Below are 21,673 nucleotides of genomic sequence, written 5' to 3'. Positions count from 1 at the left end.
GCTCACATGTCTGTTTGCAATGATCTTAAAATTTCTGTGTGTTTCTGAGTCCAATTTATTGGTTTGAAATCAGGTTTTATTAATTCATAGAGAGGTTTAACCCTCTCTGCATAATTTATAATGTATGTTCTTCCGAAATTCAGGAAACCTAGTATTGATTGTAAGTTCTTCAGCGTTTTTGGTGCTTGGAGTACAGCGCACTTCTCTAAGAAGTTGTCTGCTAGGCTTTTGCCTTCACTTGATAATTCATATCCTAAAAATAGGACCGTTAGATGGGCAATTCGTGACTTTTTAAAGTTGAATTTGTAACCCTCAGCTGCGAAACCAAGTATTATGGTGTTCACTCTTTTCAAGTGAGTATCCAGGTCATCATCTGTTAGATAGATGTCGTCGACATAGGATAATGCCTCGTCATCATATATTTGTAGTAACTCTATTACTCTTGCTGAGAATAATCCTGGGCTATTCTTGAATCCCTGTGGGAGTCGACAGAAGTGTTATTGCGACCCCATTATTGAGAACGTGGTCAAATACCTGCTCTCAGGTGCAATGTTTTGACAAAAGAATCCATTAGAGATGTCTAATGTTGTTTTATATTTTTTGCGCACAATGTTATTCATTAGTGCTGCACTGTGTGAGTTTTGTACTGCAAATGTTTTGCAACATGAGTTAAGGTGTCTGTAGTCCAAAACTAGATGATATGAATCGTCTGGCTTGGAGACAGGAAACAAAGGATTGTTCATTTGTGAGGTGCATGTTTCAATCACCCCCTGGTATTCAAGTTGATCTAAGATCTCCCTGACTTGCTTTTTGGCTTCTTGTTTAACTGGGTACTGCCTTTGTGCAGTGGGTTGACATTTTAACTGGATTTTGTGAGGAGGAGAGTACTCATCCCATCCTACATGATTTTTATATAATGCAGGAGCTTGGGCCACTGCCCATTTTCTTGCAAGTGTATATTTTTTATGAATTGGAATATGATTTGAGAAGGAAGGCATAATCATTTCTTCGCCATGAAGGCACTCCCTGAGAAACTCTGTTGGCCAGTCTTTTTCAGCTAAAAGGATGTCATAGCCTTTCGAAAGGTTATCCCAAAAGAGACCCCTTACTTTCTTAGTCTTGTCCACCTCTATACGTATTGTTATTTCGTATATTTTATGAGGTTTGCTAACTCTGGTATATGCAGTTTCCACTTGAATGTATTCATTCGTGTCCACTGTCTCCAGACGATTCATCAAGATCTTGCGAGCTATGGTCACTTCTCCTGCGCTGTCTAGCATTGTCTGGGCCCACTCTCCGTTTTTCAGTTGTGTTCTCAGTATCCTCTGCATGTTTTATTATTTTAATACTGGCTACCTTCTTTCTTGGAAATTGTAATTTTTTACTTGGATGAGCAGGTTCCTTGTCTTTGGACTTGACCTGCTCTTCTTTGTGTTCTGACCGTCCTCTTCTTTCCGATTTCTGTGAGGAAGTCCGAAAAGATCGAGAGGGACCTGTATCAATATCTTGATATCTGTCAGGTTTTCTCAATTTATCCCTATCTCTAAGGTTGTATCTTTTCTCAGAGGGCTCCCTCTGGGGAGACTTGTCACCTCGTTCTGGAGATCTATCTCTTCGTTGAGGAGACCTTCCTCTGGACTGGAATCTTTTTTCTCTGGGAGTGGATTGCTTATTTCCATCCCAACTCTTTTTTGGAGTGTTTAGATTATTTTTAATAAATGTTTTTCAAGATTTTCAAGTAGTTGGGGTTTTACTGGTTTCCCACCCAAACTATCTCTTTCTAGTTCTTCATAGGATTTTTCTATGATTCTGGCATGTTCAAATGGTTGTTCTGCTATATCTGTTTCTTTCAAATTCTGGCGGATCGCCACAGATGCTGCTTCTCTTTTATGTTGGCTAACAATAGAGCCGAGACCTGCTTGAAGTCTTTCAGTAATTTCATACCCAGAGTTAAAGCAGGTTCTGGACCGTATTCATTTTGAATCTGTCTTAGCACATCTGGTATAACCGCCATAGACGGAACACCATGTGTTTTTGTGTAAATGGAGGCAAAGACTGTGTCCCAAGTGTCACAGTTCTCCACATGTGATGCGATCCCCATTGGAAGACAGATAGTCAGAATTCTGTGTTTTTCAGTAGGCGTCGTATCAGGAAATACTGCCTCTATTTGAGTGATTTTCTGAGCTAGCCAGAATGGAATTTGTTCCCGTTTTGTAGGTACTTTACCAAGACATGATTGTATGTTCTGTGGTGTAATTTTGTTTGTGTTCCCCTGATGAGGGGTCAGCTGTGGAATGTTGATTGCTGGTTGGACCGTTGAAGTCCGCATTACATATTGGACTAATTGTCTATGTATTTTAATTAGCTGTTTTAGCTGAGCTAAAAGTTCCCGGTCTGTCATTGTTTCAATGGCGGGGTGTGGTGTGTAGCTGGCTAGAACCGGCCACGTGGCTCCTGGTCTACCTAGTGGACCGAGCCTGGTGATGTGATTTTTATGTTTTAGGGCGCCTTTAAACCAGAGCAGGTGCTCTTGGTAATTTAGTGGGATTTCAACCTCCTCGAAAGGAGTGTATTCATCCGGGGGTTCCTCTATTTTATAATAGTGGAATTTGTGTGTTACAGCGTTTGCTGCTGGAAAGTTTATCCATGAGTAGAATACCTCTGTCTGCCGATATTCATGGGCCTCTACCACGAATATGACTGTACCACCTCGTGATATCAGTCCATTTTCTATCAGTTTAATAGTTATAGTTTTTCTTACATTTACCGGAATGATTATAACATTCGGGTCATTTTCTCGGAGACTTGAGTCATCCGCTAGGAGTTGAGCTGCTATTCTAGCTGTCTCCCTTTCGTCTTCACTTTCTGTCATTTTTACTAACAGAAAGCTTTTTGTTGCAGATCAAGTTTCAAGGGAAACAAAGATTAGGTGAACAATATTTTGGAACACTGTATCCTTGAACGTTGACTGAACCAAAAACTATACATAGGATGCTCATCCTACTAAGTTCCGGCGGATTTTAACCTTTTACCCACTCCAGACGTCTTTTGGAGTTTTTACGGGAAAAAGGGGTCTGTTTGAAAAAGCACGACTGAGTTACTCTAGTGTCTTGCGTTAGATTATCGCCCTACCAAACGTTGGGCGCCATGTAGTGTAGTTCCTATATTCCCAATAGGCTCTGCGCATTGGAATAATATAAACAGCAGTGTAGACGTAGGACTGAGGTCGACTAGCTCTCTACTGACTATATTAGACTTAATTAGTTTTGCCAGCTAGCTCAGAGGTCACTAGAAACTTTCTCGAGTAAACAAGGAGGAGTTTAACTTCCCTGGATAGACAAGAAGGGATTAGCTTCTGACAACCATAAAACATGACAACTTTGCTCCCTCAGAATAGGAGTGTATCTCTAGAGTCGTGTGAAAACAATAGACAGGTATTTTACTCAGTCAATCGTGCATACTTAGTTTCACCAGAGTGCAGAGAATAGAGAGACGGGTGTTTTCAATAAAAGGTGTTATTTATTGAGCAGTCTTCTTTCTCATGCAAGAGAAATGAATTGCCACAATTGCAATACTTAGCATAAAGTAAAGTGCGTACAGTTAAAAGGAGTATTATGAAATAATACTGTAAAAGCATTGATATGGTTTCCGAGCCATATGATACTTTAAAATAGATCAAATATATACATACATATATACATTGACTAACGTACTCAACTGGTGCTTCTAAATACGCCTACCCCGGTGTACATGACTTAAGCCTAATACTTGGGAAGGAGTAAGTAAGTAGCAGTTTAAGTTAAGTTGGTTTTGCCAAGAATCTGAATCAAGAATTCTCTTTAAGGGTTTAGTCAGCTCCGTACCGGGGTAATAGAAAGCAGGAGGTCTGGTATCTGTCTCTCAGGACTCGATATCCCAGCAACCCGCAAGGGCGGCTGAAAACACCGGAGCTGGATTTTCTCGGCTGGAGAAAAAGACAGCGTCTTTCTCAGTGCGTCAAAAGGGAGGGGCGGCGTCCGTGGGCTCTCGCATCAGCTGGACTCTCGGGCAAGTAGATAGCCGCTCTGCTCCAAACCACCGTGTGTTTGCTTAAGGCAACGTTGGTATATTTATACCTGAAAGGTGCTGGGTTTGACGTAAGGTTGGACATGAGACGTCACCAAGAACTAACAGTTCTTTCTGACTCTAAGAGTTCTTGTGCAAATCAAAACAAGAGCAGGGGGATTTCCCGGGCTGCTGGAGGCTTGGTTTGTTTAAAGAACGCGTTGTACTTTCTAGGAGTCTAGAGGAGTAGCCATGCTGTATTTGGACTGCATGCGTTGTTACTAAATTTGGATATGATTCTTATGCCTTTATAAGGATATTATTTATTATAACCACATAAGGGCATGAATCAGGAATATCGAATTAGGGTCCTAGATAGAATTACAACATATCTTTGAATGCCGATAAATGTGAGTGTCGTAAAACAAGTTAAAATTCTTTGGCCATATCTTTTCTGATGGGGCGATCCAGCTACAGTGCAAGCACTGTCAACTGCCAGTTCCCTACAAGACATTTTAATTTTACATTCATACCTTGGCATGGCCACTTGCCACTGTAAGTGCTCCTTTAAGAGACTTGATGAAATAGAGTGTTTCATTTCATTGGTAATGAGAATGTGAGCAAAGAAATTCAAACAAGGAATAGAGAACGGCACTGAAATTGCATACTTTGATGCAAAGCTTTAAACAAAGGCTCTTGACTCTAGCACAGTTGGGTTAGGTGCCACCTTTGCACAGCAAAGCAGTCAGCAACATGCTTGAAGGCATAGTGTAGCATTTTCAAGCATAGGTTTGTCCCAAACTGAACCTACTTATTCACAACCTGAGAAAGAAAGTTTAGTAGTGTGTGGTCTTGCGAACATTTCAACATATTCTTATATGGAAATCCTTTCACGTCTGTGACCATCTTTGGTAACCCAAAAGCAAAGATGCCTCCTTGCATTGAACATTGAGGTCTAAGATTACAACAGTACAACTACACAATGGTGCATCGTCCAGGAAAAGATCAAAAACCAACTGACTATTTCTCAAGACAACTGAAGCCTACATACATTTCATTGTGAAATCGAGCACACCAGCTGCCATTTCATTGGAACAAATCGTCACTGCCACGAGCCAAGATAGTGACATGTTTAAACTGAAAGACATTGTCACTCATCAGTCGTGGAACCAGCACTCTTGACTTCTCAAACATGATAGTGAATAACTGTAGCCATATTTTAGAAAGTGCCCCGGGAGCCCAACAGGCATGTTCACCTGCTTTGCACTCCCCGGAGCTCTTTGGTATTACAAAAAGGGGCGCATACGCTTGTACATCCCTTTCTGTAATACAGATAGCGCTGGCACATATATCGCACTATCACTAGAGGGTGCCCCCATGCAAATGAGAGAATCCCTGTGCATCTGCACCTGTGCCACATTATAGACCTGGGACCAGAGGCAAAGTAGCGGCCAGAAGGAACAATGACAGTGTGCCACCTAAAAGGACTTCACTGGTCACACTGACTTTTGGCATACATTTGCAACATTTTGGGTTAGTTTCCTGGAAACATCAACCTTGCTTACAAGAGTCAACTTGGCACTATATACAAGGCCTACTCATATGTTTTGCAAATGTGTTTTGCTATGTTCATCCATATGGCGACAAAACTACCTGTAGCACATAAACCATTGCAGCCTGATCACACTCTCAGCCCAAGGCACAGATGCCTTTTTTTATTAAAAAAAGTTCTGTTTCCGGTTATAGTCAGAGGAGACATTTCTTCTGACATCTAGAGATCTCTACAGGCTGATGTTTTTGCACATCAGCTGGCTAGCATCTCTGTGAGGGGTGTCCAGCTTGTGACCAAGATGGGGTTCTACATTCTTGCCCACTTGGTTTGGGGTTGGATTATCCAGTAAATTGATTCTTGGCACATACACCCTAGACACATAGGTTAGGGTTCGCATTGTAGGAGTATGCCAGAATGTTATATTACATATGCCTGCATATATACGTTGTTTCAGTATGATGGTGGAACTTTTTGTATTGTTCAGTGTCCTAATACTTCTTATAACTTTCATCTGCTTCTGTCTATTGATCATTGCAGCACTCGTTGCTGCAATAACTCGCTGCCACCAATGACATCCGCTCCCTTCTCGACCAGGTAAAGACAGCGGTCCTCATCCTCCTCGATCTCTCAGCTGCCTTTGACACAGTCTCCCACCGCACCCTAAGCACGAGACTTCACGACGCCGGCATCCATGACAAAGCTCTGGGCTGGATCTGCTTCTCACTCACCCGAGGAACACAGTGAGTCGCCATACTACCGTTCCTATCAGAACTCACAGACATTGGCTGTAGGGTCCCCCCGGGCCTCTTCAACATTTATATGGCCCGCTCGCAGCCATAGCTAGGAACCACAGACTCAACATTGTCTCCTATGCCGACAGCATCCAGATGATCCACTCCTTCACCAACAAGCCCACAATCACCAGAATAAACGATTGGATGAAGGCTGCCACTAAATGGATGAGAGACAGCTGCCTCAAGATCAACTCAAACAAGAATGAAGTCTTCATCCTGGGGCCCAACACCTCTGCGTGGGAAGACTCCTGCTGGCCCACTGTATTAGGAATAGCCCCCAAACCCACGGATCACGCACAAAACCTAAGCATCATATTGGACTCCTCACTCACGATGAACCACCAGATCATCACTGTCTCCTGATCATGGTTCCACTCTATTTGCCTGCTTCTAAAGACCTTCAGATGGTTGCCCACCAAAGCCAAAACAATGGTCACCTACACACTCATCAGCAGTAGACTATACTAAAGCAAAACGCTCTACACTGGCGTCCCCTCAGAAACCGCTCAGGAAACTACAGAACATTCAGAACGCCGCAGCCAGACTGGTCCTCCACATCCCCTACCGCAGCCACATCTTCGAACACTTGAGAGAACACCATTGGCTCCCAGCCAACAAAAAAATCAGGTTCAATCTCTTCACACACGCCTGCCTTCAAGGCCCTCCACGACGCCAGACCAGCATACCTGAACCACTGCCTCTCATTCTACGTACCCGCTGAACACCTTCACTCCACCGAACTGACACTGACCACCATCCCACAGATCCACAAAGCAAGGACCGGATAAAGATCCTTCTCCTACCTCACCGCCAAGACCTAGAAACACTGCCTCTCTACCTCAGCCTACACCCGTCGCTGACCTAGTTCAGGAGAGCCCTCAAGACCTGAATCTCCCAGTGCCTTGAGACCCTAGTGGCGTGTAGTCATGCTAAACAAATACTGATTTATTGATGGATTGATCGATTGATTGACAGATATTCTATCTACGAATCACGTTGATTTGATAAACATTGAAAATGCATCTCTATGTATTTGCTGCATATTTCTCTGAGCACAAGAGAGCACGAGTATGTGAGAGAAAGGTTCTTGATTTGTCACCACAGTTCCTGATGGAACAGAGTTGTCATGTTCAGTAGTTGCCAGAACTGTTCACTATCTGTCTAGGTTAGGAAGGCTTTGGTGACGCTGTGAGCTTGCTGATCTATGGGGCAGCCTATCCTTCGGGGGGCACAGAATCCGTCTGGCACCGTCCCGAAATGTATGTCGTCCACAAATTCGTAGTTCCTACTGATTAGTGAAACCTATATGACATGGTGCTGCCAATGTTGGTGGGGTTCTTATTTTGTATGGATCATCTGAGTAGTTCACTTGTGCCTTCTCAGAGATCCCTACACTCCTTCTAACCAGAGATGTCCGTGGTGGTAGGGAATATCCTCCTTAGCTGAGTAGGAATATCCTATGTATTGACTGTTGGTAATTCAAGCTTGAAAGGATCTAATTCCCACTGTGATGACCTTATCTGTGCTTTTTTTGCATACATGGCACAAAACATCACTGAGAACTGCAGATATGCAGATATAAAGTCACTCAGAAGCTTCTACAAAATGGTCTCACACTAGATGGTGGGGATGTTACCTTCGTGGTAGAGGCACACGAAGCATATAGAACAGAGGTGTTTTATTCTTGGGTTAAATTCCCACCTGCAGATAAAAGATGGGTTAGTGGATGGAGTTATCTTCTCAGACACCCTCACGTCCCAACAGCAGACTGATTGCAAGCAAGTCTTGCAGCAGAATGCTAAGCTCTTTTCCTTGACCTCTGGTGAGACAAACTGGTGTACCCATGATGTGGACATTGGTGACAGTTCACCTGTCAAAAACCAAATCTATCGTCAGTCTGATCAAGTCAAGGAAAGCATCAGAGCTGAAGTCAGCAAGATGCTGGAGTTAGGGGTTATTGAACTTTATGAGAGCCCCAGGGCCAGCCCAGTGATTCTAGTCCCCAAACATACCTCAAAGAAGATGCCCAAAAAGGTAAACTGGACAGTTAGCTGTCAAAATGCTTTGGACACCCTGAAAGAGGCAATGTGCTCAGCACCAACTCTCAAACCTCCAGACTATACAAAGCAGTTCATAGTGCAGACTGATGCCTTTGAGCTAGGGGTAGGAGCAGTCCTATCACAGTCCAATGATGACTGGGAGCAGCGTTGGAGTGCCATTGATAGGGAGACCTTTGCTGTGGTTTGGTCCCTGAAGAAGTTGAGGCCATATGCGTTTGGTACTCACTTCCTAGTTCAAACTGATCACAGATCTTTTAACTAGCTAATGGATACCTCTCAAATGACTACTGCAGATGAAAGGTGAAAATCCTAAGCTGTAGACGTGGTCCATCTCCCTACAGGGAATGGACTTTGTAGTGGAACACAGACCAGACTGCCCATGCCAAAGCAGAGGAACTTTCCATGTACATCCACTTAGAAAATGAAGACTTTCTATGGAAAGGTTAGTCTCATCCTCTTTCATTTGGGGGGATTGTGTGAGAAAGTGCCCTCTTTCAGTACGGTTACTCCCACTTTTTGCTGAACTGCTGATGTACTTTAACTAAGTGTGCCCTGGGCTCCCGCCAATCAGGTGCCCAGGGCCTATGGTCTTTCCCTAAATTTGCTTTAAAGATCAAACCCAATAGGCACTCTCTGGCCACAGGTCAGTCCCTGGTAAATGCTACCACAGCTACCCAGGGCACTATGGCCAGGGAAGTCCTGTAAGGGCTGCAGCACTTACTGTGCCACCCTTAGAGGCCCATTACCTTTACACTCAACCACTGCCTTTGCAGACTGTGTGTTTTGGTGCAGAACAAAGCGAAGAGTCGACATGGCACACATCCCTGTGTGCCATGCCTACAACCCACTGCCCTGGCATAGATCAGTCACCCATCTAGGTGGGTGCACTATACCACTGGTGAGGGTACAGGTACAGGAGCCCTGTACCCCTACAGTATCTAAGTCCATTCTTAGACATTGTAAGTGCCCTTGCATACTCATTTTTAAATTGAATCTTTCATTATTTTTAATCCTCGTGCCGTATTGTGTTTTGGGGGGATCCTACCTATAGTTTTGTGGCATTTACCTGGGAGGAGACCAGCTTCGGCAGTAAGCACCGCGCCATAGCCGAACTACCTGGAAATCAAAGAGCATTATTAGGAAGCGTGGTAGAGAGGTAGTGTTAACCCTCTCTCCCATAGAGTTGTGTGTGGTGCCAGAGGTCAGGGGTCGAGTGTGCAGACCTCCGACGCCTCAAATGTCAGCTGTAAAGTGGGCTCACAGCAGATGTGCCACTGGCGTGCAAAAGGCAAGCCCGTCTGCGTCCATCCGTGCCCGGCCGGGCCCAGGGGCCAGGGACCGTGCCCAATTACAGAGAATACATTACTCCAAGTGGCAGCTTCTATTGCTTGGACAAGCCCTGACACCATGCAGGGACAGGGGGGCTACTGGACTCGCATGTCGAGGGATTACAGTTATGCAAACTCTGTAAACATATGACAGAGTTAAAGCTCAAATTCGGTAACGCATTAATCAGCCCAAAAAAATGGTGAGCTCGGTCGAGGCTGGGCAGGTATGATTTCTCCCCATCTCTACCATCATAAATTAGCTGTGATGCTTGATGGAGGTCTTTGCATCCATGAATTTCTTGAGCGCAATCCCTGTGTAGTTCCTGTGACCAGGAGGTTCTTTCTCCTCATTTGCTGCTCTGATCAGTCTCTAACCTTAAACAAGAGGCATGTGAATATTCACCATTTTCAGGCGCAGGAAAATTCATCACCGCAAACTACAGTGCCAAATAATTCAAAGCTGTTACATGGTAAATATATTGTCAAAATACAGACTGTTGTTTATACAAATTGGAGAAAAAGTCTTAATAATGTCAAACATTTTTAACTATACTCCAGTTGTGAGGGCGTGGCTAATGGCCAAACATAGCCGACGCACTCTGATGGGGCTCCAACACCACACCCGACAAATCTAACTACATCAGGGTGGGGAGTCAGTTGCAGCCCTCTACTTCCACCTATCCAAGCTACATACTGAGAAAATTACATTGCATGCTTTGAAGAGATCTTTGCTGAGACCCTAACCCTGTGGTGTGGTGGGGACAGAGAGGACCGTGATTCATGGAGCGGCGCAACTTGGAGATGTCACCTGGAGTGGCTGTTCGGCCTGGCCGCAGTGTCCACAAACTTGCAGCAGAGAGTGGGAGCAGCCTCCTGACTCTGTTGGCAGTGACCCCGCTGGGCCTTCTTGAAGGCACGGCACTGGGCAAACTGGCTGTGGGCGATAACCACGCGTGACTTTGAACCCTCATCTGCATTGTGGCAGCTGGTCTCGCGAGCTGGTGCTGAACCAGCCACCACCTCTGGAGACGGGATCCTAGGCCCACTCCTGGATTACATTGATGAGGCCTTTGGTGGATTTGGTGAAAGTGTAAAGAACCTCTGTTGAAACACATACGTGCACTATGGCAGCCACAGATTGCTCTCTTTACTGCACCTATTCAATACTCCTCCATGGACTGTTCCCGCATCCATTGTGCTTGCTACCTCAGAGCCTGATGGGGGTGACTTGCACGTTGAGTGCCGCCACATGTGCTGCAACCTTGTACGGGGCACAGGGCGAGACGTCCACAATAGGAGGCTTATTGTGAACTCCCATAGAAGCCCCGCCGCACACACACTAGCACTATGCAACGTCTTCCTGCCTTTTACACACTATGATGGACAGCTCGCTCAAGGGGCCTTGGCGCCTTTCGGCGTGGTGGCAGTTACAAACACACATGGTCACTGAATAAAACTCTTCTCTTCTGGCCCTTTACGCAGTGCAGTGTAGGAAAGGCACTATACATTCTGTAGGCGAGTAGAATCTGCTTACTAGGGTTACCCCCATTTTTTGCAGTGCTTCACTGATTTATCGACTTTAGTCTGGCTGGGGCCCTGCTAACCAGGACCCCAGCCTAGCTGCTTCCTCTCTAAATTGATTGCATGTACATTAGGTACACTCCAGATTGGTTACTGGATTACCCTTGTGAGTCCCTACTATATGGTCCCTTAGGTACCAAGGGCATAGGTACCCCAGAGGCCTACCAGGGGCTGAAGCATGATTTATGCCACCCCTGGGAAACCGTCCAAAATGGAACCACAGGTCTGCTACTGCAGCCTGGATAAGGTGGTGCTTGTACCCCTTACTAAGATGTAGGTTACCTATATCTACCTTATATATACACATAGTAACCTATAAGTCATTGCTATAGCACGCCTTGACAATCCTGAAGGCAGAGTGCTTGCGTTTGTGTGAGATGGTGCCCAAGCATAAGCTGAGCCCCTCTGCAGATTTTGGAATCACTTCCTTATAACTGTTCTGTGATACAGCCATCCCATATTCCCTTAAGTGCATTATAACCTTGCAGTAAATGCTAACTTTGAAATGGCTGCATCAAAACATGTGGTGTTTGGTGTCAAACACTTTGGAATCCTACCCTTCGCCAGTCCTGGCGGTGGGGGTTGAATTCCACCCTTCTAGAGGGAGAAGACACGTATACACGTACCTGACCGGTAATAGTTTAAAAGAGCCCCATCATCACAAAATGGATGCTGCTGCCAGAGATACGAGTCTGACCTCCTGCTCCTGGACGAAACTCCGGCAGGGGAGGCCTTGAAAATAGATTTCCTGTCCAGGGAGGTGTAACCACCACCCCAGACAGGCTTTAGTGTATTGGGGCAGGGTGAGTGCACTCAGTGAATGCATTTCAGACAGTGCCTGGGGCACACAAGGTGTCCCTGTGCATACTGGAGTTCAAACCAGTTGCGGGGGCACTCAGCCCCTGCTCTGGTGTAAAACTGGAAAAAGGGGAAGTGGTGTAACCACCCCCTCCCTAGTTCCTCCTATTGGTGGGACCTTAGAGTTAGTCCAACCCCTAAGCTTAGTATAAATATAGGAACCCAGTCCCTAGGACTTTAGATTACCCTGGACGAAACTCTGCAACATATATCCTGGAACTTCGACATTCTATTTCGACTAGAAGATGGAAGGATCTCCTCTGGGGTCAAGGAGTGACTCCCCTGTTCAAACTGGCACCAAAGAAGCATCTTGCCAGTCTGCATTTCCAAGGCTCCCGCCGGATACCGAAGGATTTGCATCACAGGACACATACTTCCAAACATCTCTGAGGCACGCACTGATCTATTTCCATTATATGCTCGTTGTGATCGAAAGGGCACACGTGCTCTGCAGCAGGCACATTAACCCTCTGTGCTACTTTATGAGGAGTCACAACTTGCACTAAACAAAACACCGATCTCTGCAGCAGGTCCATCGATCTCCAGAGACGTCTAGACACTTTTATGGTTATCATAAAGTTGCTGGAGGCCAGGGGCGCCGCAGCAGGTGCTTGTGAAACATATTGTACTTGAAAACACGCCCCCACCTCAAAAGTCAGCACCTGGTGCAGTGGCACCAACCGCACCACCCAAGGGCCGGCCCTGCACACAATCACTGCGGACTGAGAAGTGCAAGTGAACGAGGGTCACACACAAGACCCTGAGCTCCTGGAGTGAGACAAATGTCCGAGGGTCACACGCAAGACCCCGAGCTCCTGGAGTGAGACAAGTGTCCGAGGGTCACTCACAAGACCCCGAGCTCCTAGAGAAAGACAAGTGTCCGAGGGTCACTCACAAGACCCCGAGCTCCTGGAGTGAGACAAGTGTCCGAGGGTCACACACAAGACCCCGAACTCCTAAAGTGAGACAAGTTTCCGAGGGTCACACACAAGACCCCGAGCTCCTGGAGTAAGACAAGTGTATACAGGTGGCAGCAGGGCCGGCCTTAGCATCGGTGGCGCCCTGTGCGACAATGTCTGTTGGCACCCCCAATGAGCACCTCTGCCATGGATTCCTTCACTAGCACCCTTCAACGGTGCCCCTCAAGTCTCCGTAACCACTGACTCTCAGATTCATTTTGATTTATAGCACCTCTCATACCAGTGTAAGGTGTCGGAGCACTTTACATCACTCACACATTGCACAGAGACAATGATATGTGTCTAAATCAGTGTATAGGAAATGTTACATCATACAGGACTACAAGGAGTAGTGTAGGAGTGACATGCCATCGATACTGGTAGGCAATATAGTTTAAGAGTCCTTATTCTGGTAAGGCGCTAATTCAGAATGTAAAACATAACATCATGGTTACGGGTTCTCTTTAATAATAAGAATTGTTTTCCAATTAAATGAACTCTTTGGCAAGATTAGGATGATGAAAGACTGGGCAAAAAAAGCATGTAGCTGTAACATATACCTCGCAGTTCGCAGCAGCTCTTTGATTGCTGTTAATAGCTCAATGTTCTATATTAGAATTTTGACTTATAAAGGACAAGTAACAAAAGGATCTCTCTTGAAAAAGCAGGAACCCACTGACCTATTTACATTATATGCACTTTGTTATTTTCATCGCACATGTTCTTAGCAGCAGGCACTTTAACCCTCTGCCCTACCTTAGGATGAGACAACACTTCACCGGAGTTCCCGTGACATTTTAATTGATGCCTTAAAATTGCTGGAGGTCAGAAACGCCTCAGCAGGAGGTGCTTTTAAAATGATAATATACTTGGGAAAATGATGCCCCGACCCCAAGTCAGCGCCTGGTGCGGTGGCACCCATCGCACCGCCCTCGAACCAGGCCTGGGTGGCAGTGACAGGACAGGTGTGACCGACCTTACCGTGCACTCTGAGCTGCGCTGTTGCCTTCTGTAGCTCCCTCGGTTCCACCCACATTCGCACGGTGTAGTTTCCGGTGTGATCCGTCTGCACATCTGTGATCCGCAGAGACCCGTCCGGGAGCACAGACTCTCGGCCGGTGGATTGAGAACCATAGTCAGGAGGATCGCTGCGAAAGAGACCGAGGATGAGGTCATCTCCGCGTGTCCCTCCGCCCCTGTACCAGTTACAGTGTACTAAACTTCTCTCGTACCGCAGAGACAGGGTGACGGTGTCTCCCACCGCCGCGGTCACCACATCTGGAGTGATTGACAGCTGCGCCGCCGTGCACTGGAACAATGACGTCACCCAGACTGACGTCACCCAGGCTGAAAGAAAACACAGAAGAGGAACAACATTAGAGGCGCTGTGGCTGAACCCCAAAAACAACAGACACCGGTGGGTGCGGAGAGGCAAAGTCGACTGTAACTAGAAGAATGGATTACACAAAAGCATCACAATATCAGTGCAGAGCTGCAATGACCTTGAAGTCCTACACAACTTATTATAAATAAATATGCAATTATCACAATTCTTTCGAGAAAATATACATAATTATTCCCCCAGTTAATTCCATAATCCTATGCCAGGGTTACCGTATAATACAAAATCTAAAAACAGTTTACCCAAGCTCCTGTAAACTCAGCCCATGTCCTGCTCTCACAGAGAGTGTGGTCTAAAGAAGGGTCTTGACTCTTCTCTCTACTCGGCGTTAACTCAGTAACCTTGACCAGTCTCCACAAACCTGGGCAGCATCACTGACCCGAGACCCCTAATGTCCATTACAAAGACTTCAGCAGTTTAACCCGATCAACCTTTACTTCTGGACAGACACATGCGGTGACTCTCGAGTCAGCTGTAGGGTCACCGAGGTGGCCACACCTACCATGAAAGACGCGTCACTTCCCCCACCATCCCTGATGGCAGATATTGGCAATAACAGGGGTCTATCATCAATTCTCGCCTCGAAGCCGCCACACTGGACTGGATCAATAAATCGGTGGGTTTTGAGATCTGAGGGTCTCTGGAACAGAGTGACCTGCCTGTAGGTTCTCACCAGATGTAGGGCACATTTACTAACCTTTCACGCACTGCAGCGCATCAAGCAACGCTTCCGCGCTGCGTGAAAGGGATGGAGCAGAAATACACACTATTTACAAAGATATGGATCATTCCAGCTCTCTCCTTGCACTGGTGCACGGTGTGCTGATAGCGCCAACGCAGGCCCCATGGTGCACAATAGCGCTTGCAGTAGAGACGGGATTGTTTTTGTGCAGGAAACTATAATTTTCTGCACAAAATTAAGGCATCAAGACATGTTCTCTTTCTATGTGCGCTGCAGAATGCAGCTCCTGTGGAAAGATAAAATAATGAGGAGAAAAAAATATGCTTCTCCTCGATACACTCCAGTGTTCACACATTCCCTGGTGTACTTGTCGTTGTAAATATGGGAATGTGTCATCATCCATGGGTGGACGCATGGCAACACTCCACCCATATAATGCCCCCCAAGGCAGCATGTGTAACTAGATTGTGTTGCAGTTTTTTACAAAGTCGTGCGATGTGGCACAAATCTCCCTTGCGCTGCTTTGCAAATCTTACTGTTGACTTTGCGTTGTCCTTGTGTCACCTTTCATGACCATCAAAACTTAGTTACTTAAGGAGAAGTGAAGAGCATCGAACAGCCACTCATCTCTCGGCTCACCCACAGCTTGTACTTCCCATTGGAGGAGGGACATGCCTGTTACGTAGGCTGGTTGCCCATTGGACGGGAACTATGCCCATCAGTGTGGCCAACCCCTTTTGATGAACGTGGTTCTGAGGCTAGCTTGAGTAAGCCTGACATTATCCTGTCTTCAGCAGAGAGTTGTTTATCACTAAATGTTATTGATCCATGAATTCTCATATCTTGTAGAGTTCAGTCCAAAGACGTTCAATCTCTTCCTGTGAGAATTGCAGCAGAAGCATCCGGAAGAAGGACACCCACTGCTCGCTGGAGCTTTGTATGTGAAAAGGAAGTGAATTCTGTAGTTTAGGACCTTGCAATGAAAAGAGCATCAAACAAGAGGAGGAGAAGGAAGGATGGTTCTCAGCAGCACAACTAACGATGAGGGAGATGGCAATACACACTTTCAAGACACAAAGGTGAGGAGTACAACCCACACAAGAGAACAAGTAAGGGAGGTTCTCCAATTCCCACCAGGCCCCTTATACGTCAGAGAGATCATAGCAAGGCTCGACTCACGTTCAGGAATATCTTCAAAAGTAAGAACTCTGAAGGTTGGGCAAAAGATAAGGGGGGGGGTGTTTGGGATATCAATCAATCAATGAATCAGTAGATTTGTAAAGCGATTCCTGTCCCCGATGAGGGTATCCAGGCGGAGATCACCGAAGTGGCATCAAGGACCGATAGACAGAGGAACCAGAGGCAGAGGGTTTCTCTGGTGAATCTTATCAAATATGTGGTGAAGTTATTGCCTAAGTGCTGGCCAAGAGTTTCAAGGATCTGTTGACTATGGGAAAGAGTGTGAGTTCTGGTGCAGAGAAAGAATATTGAGGAAGAAATATCGAATTGCTCAAATATCGTAGGAAAAATATCATTGGTAGGAATATCAACAGAAAAATCCTGGTGGTCAAGAATACCTATTTTAGGTAAAGTAATATTGATTAAAAAAAATATAGAAGTGTTTAATATTGATTGTAAAAATATACGGGCTCATTACGATGGCGGAAGACCCGCCACAGCCAGCTGTGCGGTGGCGGACCCTGCCTGCCAAATTAGGATGTCGGGGGGAATCCTCAGTGCAGCGTGGTGGTCGCAAAGACCACCCACCACTGTTCCACAAGGCGGTCCTTTTCTGGAGAGGGCTCTGTCCACCCATCAGGCTCCCTACTCCTCACCTTTCTCCCAGTTCCTCTCCTTGTGGATCAAGGTCTCATGAAGGTCATGCAAAGAGGTGAATGTCTCTCAGGTACCAGGGCACGTCACCCCGGGTGGAGGTCATGGACAGTAAACAACTCTCACCCTGGAGATAAGGAGGCATTAGGTCACCTTATAACAATGGTTCACGAATAGTTCACAATTAGGACCAATAGTGCACACAAATAGTGCACATCTTGTAACAGTAGCGCACTAACTGTAGGAACACTCACCTTGTGTTATTCCGTCACCTCTTTAATTCACAACCTATGTTCTTGGAAGACTTCTCAAGGTCTTTTAAGTCCATTATACAAACAATGAAAGAACATATTAAAGAACAATTCAGAAACACGCCTGCCTCTTTCATCTCCATGCTTACATCATACTTACGTCATTCATGGGAGACATGGCTTTCCACAATCTTAGATTTTAAAGCTACCGACTTAGCAAATTAGTAATGATGTGAGATCAGTGTTGTCTATCTCTAGATGACACAATGTGTGACCCTGGGAATCTCCTGTGTGTGCAGAAACTACAGGCACCGTTCATAGAGTCTCGCTGTGAGTTACCTCACCTGTGTGGGTCCAGCCCCAGCCGCCATGAACTCGTCCACCCGGCCTCCAGCTCTTCAGGGAATTCACCATTGTGCTTCAAACACCACGAGCTGAGCTCACACTTGAGCTGGAAGAAGAGTTCAGTGTGCAGAACCCACCCTGTATCTTCACTCCCCTGTCTTCGGGGACAGGACTCCTGAGCCTTCCACAATCTGATCCTTTCCTGTGTGCAGTGAGAGTGCCTGCTTGTGGCCTCTTTCCTGTCTCCTCCAGCCCTCTGCGGCAAGGATGCCTCCTCCCCTCTCACCAGCTGTGACTCCCTGGGTCTGTGGCTCTGCAGCTTATAACAGCAGAATGAGGCTGCCTGTGGCCCACGCAGGAGGCCCCATGGGAGGGCGGCCTCCTTAGCCACATGATGGCACAAACACAACAGGTCTTGTGGTCTGGGCATCTGACCATTGTCGGTGTGCCCGGTTGGGTAGAAGGCAGTGTTGGGTTGTTGGGACACATAAGGCACACCGAGGTCCTCACACTTGTTCTGCCACTGGTCACACACCGAGTCTGCATACTGTTGGGCCTCGCTTCGATGTGTTTGTGGCCCATGGCTTTCTGCTGGGTCATACTACAATACCCAGGAGACTCACCATATGTCCACGCAAACCCTCTGTGACAAGATCCTCACTTGGAATGTCATGGGGATGCACTTGGCCGTACATGACACCTTATGCATTATTACTTGGTGCTGAGGGGGGTGGACATCGCCTTCCTCTAGGAAACTCTTTCGCAGGGAGATACTGATATGGATCTCTGCGGGGCTCCTCTTCCTCTGCGAGTCCCAGCTCACTGACGATGAAAGGCAATGCCTACTGCTTGCTGGCACCCTTTCAGAGTCCTTTGGAGCTGGGCAGCATCTATGCCCCCCAGTATCAATTAGAACGCATTCCTGGAATCCTTGGCACCACACTTACGTATATCCTTGCCAGCTTCTAGGATACTGGGATGTGATTTCAATTGTGTGGCATGTATATCATTAAACAGATCTTCCCTCCACTAACAGACTGCCCCATCTGGAAACCAGCCGCCACTTTCCATGAGTGTTTGGTGGCTCCACTATGGCCTGAAGCTGGTGCATTTGTTTTACTCGCCAGTGCATGCCTTCCATGTGCAACTGGATGGGCTCTCAGCATCTCCAGCAGTCACAGACCAGGCTACGCAGCTAGAATATCTGGGCCGTACTTATATATAAACCACTCATGTTTTGCTTGCATTGGGGAGGTGGCAGACCCCAATCCCTACATGGCAACTCTGACCGGAATTCCTGTCTGACGCGGTATTCCATGGCTCCCCACGGGCAGTGATTAGTAATTATTTCCCTCATACTCAGGGCTAAGTGCTGATAGCAGTGTTCTAGGAGGCATTTAAGGTGGCGATTAGGGGCCGGTGTATGGCCATACAACCTGGAGTATGCAAAAATCTAGAGTCTCTAGCTGAATACCCTGGAGACTAGGATGCAAGCCCTAGAGGTTGCAACTCTGCTAGACTCCACCTGTCTCCCTGAACTCCTCAGTGCGAGCATCTATCAAACAATGTTTATAAAGCGCAGTTACTCACCCGTTAGGATCTCAAGGTGCTGGGGGGAGTGTAGCGTGTGGCGGTGAGGTGGATTAAAAAAGCCAAGTCTTCAGTTCCTTCGTGAAGCTGGGGAGAGAGGTGCTTTGTCTGATGTGGACGGGTAGGGCGTTCCAGGCGTTGGCTGCGAAATATGAGAAGGAGCGTCCTCTTGTTCTGGTTTTCCTGATGCTGGGTACTTCTGCAGGAGAAAGCTGGGCTGAATATAGGGCCCCATGGGGAATGTGGAGGTTTAGTCGCTGGTTCAGATAGGCTGGTCCGGTGTTGTGGAGGACTTTGTGTGCATGGGTGAGGATCTTGAAAGTGATTATTTTCTCTATGGGGAGCCAGTGCAGTGTATGTAGGTGTTGCGAAACGTGGCAGTGTCGTGGTGGGATGAGGATCAGTCTGGTGGTGGCATTCTGGATGTTTTGCAATTTGCTAGTGAGTTTGTTGGTGATTCCGGTGTAGAGTGCGTTGCCGTAGTCCAGTCTGCTGGTGATGAGGGCGTGTGTGTCGGTCTTTCTATGTTTGAGGGGTAGCCATTTGAAGGTCTTGCGTAGGAGTCGTAGGGTACGGAAGCAGGTGGAGGTGACTGAGTTGATCTGATGGTTCATTCTGAGGTCGGGGTCAAGGATGATTCCGAGGTTGCGGGCTTGGTTGGAAGGGGTGGGCAGGTTTCAGAGGGTCGGAGGCTACCAGGAGTTGCTCCAAGCATTGGGTTGAGGACCCATGATGAGTACTTCTGTTTTCTCTGTGTTGAGTTGAAGGCAGCTGTCTCTCATCCAGTCGGCAACTGCTTTCATGCCTTCATGGAAGTTGTGTCTGGCCTTGTCGACTTCATGGGAGAGGGAGAGGATGAGTTTGGAGTCGTTGGCGTAGGAGATGATGTTTATTCCATAGCGTCTGACGATCGAGACTAGCGGGCCATGTAGATGTGCGCTACTACACAACCTTGTGTCGGGCCCGGGCCTTGCCATGGACAATGGGCCCGATTCACAGAACTAACTTAAGACAAAATCCTAAACTTACTTTTGGTATTCACAAAAGTTAGGATTTTGTCTTAAGTTTGTCTGAAGACAAACTTAAGACAGACTTAAGACAAAATCCTAACTTAAGTCTTTCTTAAGACAAACTTAAGACAAAATCCTAACTTCTGTGAATACCAAAAGTAATAAGTTTAGGATTTTGTCTTAAGTTAGTTCTGTGAATCGGGCCTAATATAATTAAGGGGTTCCTGGCCGGGGTGACCCTGCCTCACCTCTCAGATAGAGCCCAGTGGGACCTTGGCCAATTGACTTCAGAGCCTGAGATCAGGGGAGTCATTAAGTAATTAGCATCAGGGAAGTCCCCTGGGGTGGATGGGCGGCCTGGGGAATTTTACTATTTGTTCTGCTCACCGCTGGTACCCCAACAGGCGACTCTATATAATGCGGTGTGGGAGGCGGGTGCCCTAACACCAACCTGTTGAGAAGCACTGTTGATTGCTTTGTTGAAGCCCAAGAAAGACCCAATGGACACCTCTTCATATTGCCCCCTGTCAATGCTCACATTAGATTACAAAATCCTCACCAAAGTCCTGGCTACCCGCCTACAACCCCATATATACTTCTTGATCCACGAGGATCAGAATGGCGTTATTCTGCTTCGCAACACCGCTCTGAACATCCAGCGCCTGTACAGAGTGTTGCAGGAGATACAGCCCCAAAGGCGGTGGTACTATCAGTGGGCTTGCGTAAGGCCTTTGATACCTTACAGTGGAGAAACGTGCAAAAAAATATGACCTGCATGAACATGGGCCCAGAGTGAGTCAAATATGTAGCACTGCTATATAAGGGAGCCCGAGACTGGTACAAACAGGGCAAACATCTCATACTCCATCGAGATTCACACGGGCACGAGACTCTGGGTCTGTGGTCAGAGTTGGTCACTCTCCTGCAGAAAACTTCTGCGTGGGTTTATTTCACCCTCAAACTCAGTTCCTCTTCTCTAGCAGGAAATGGCTGCCATGTCGTTGATATGTTTTAACTTTGCAAGTCTGCTATCTCAGACAGGAGATGGAGACACTGTTGCCCAGATCCTGCTGTTTGCATTGGCTGTAGAGCTGTTTTCTGGCGCAGTTTGGCAGCAGGGGAGGGGCCTATGTATATGGCTTCATGACGTGGAACATGACATCTCGCTATACATGGACGCCATGCTCCTATTCGTCATGACAGGGAACATGACATCTCGCTATACATGGACGACAAGCTCCTATTCTTCTGCATGTCTGCACAAGGGGGTGCCCTGACGGGTCGCGATGCTCAAATGTCTGGGAGAAGTGACAGGCTTATGTTCCAGCTGGGAGAAGACTTGCGTCTTCCCAGTTAGGGAGATCACCGCAGCCCCAACCCAGGG

Source organism: Lissotriton helveticus, chromosome 7, assembly GCF_964261635.1.
Source record: "Lissotriton helveticus chromosome 7, aLisHel1.1, whole genome shotgun sequence".
Classification (NCBI taxonomy): Eukaryota; Metazoa; Chordata; class Amphibia; order Caudata; family Salamandridae; genus Lissotriton; species Lissotriton helveticus.
The sequence above is the reverse complement of the archived record's forward strand: the minus strand, read 5'-3'. Positions refer to the sequence as shown.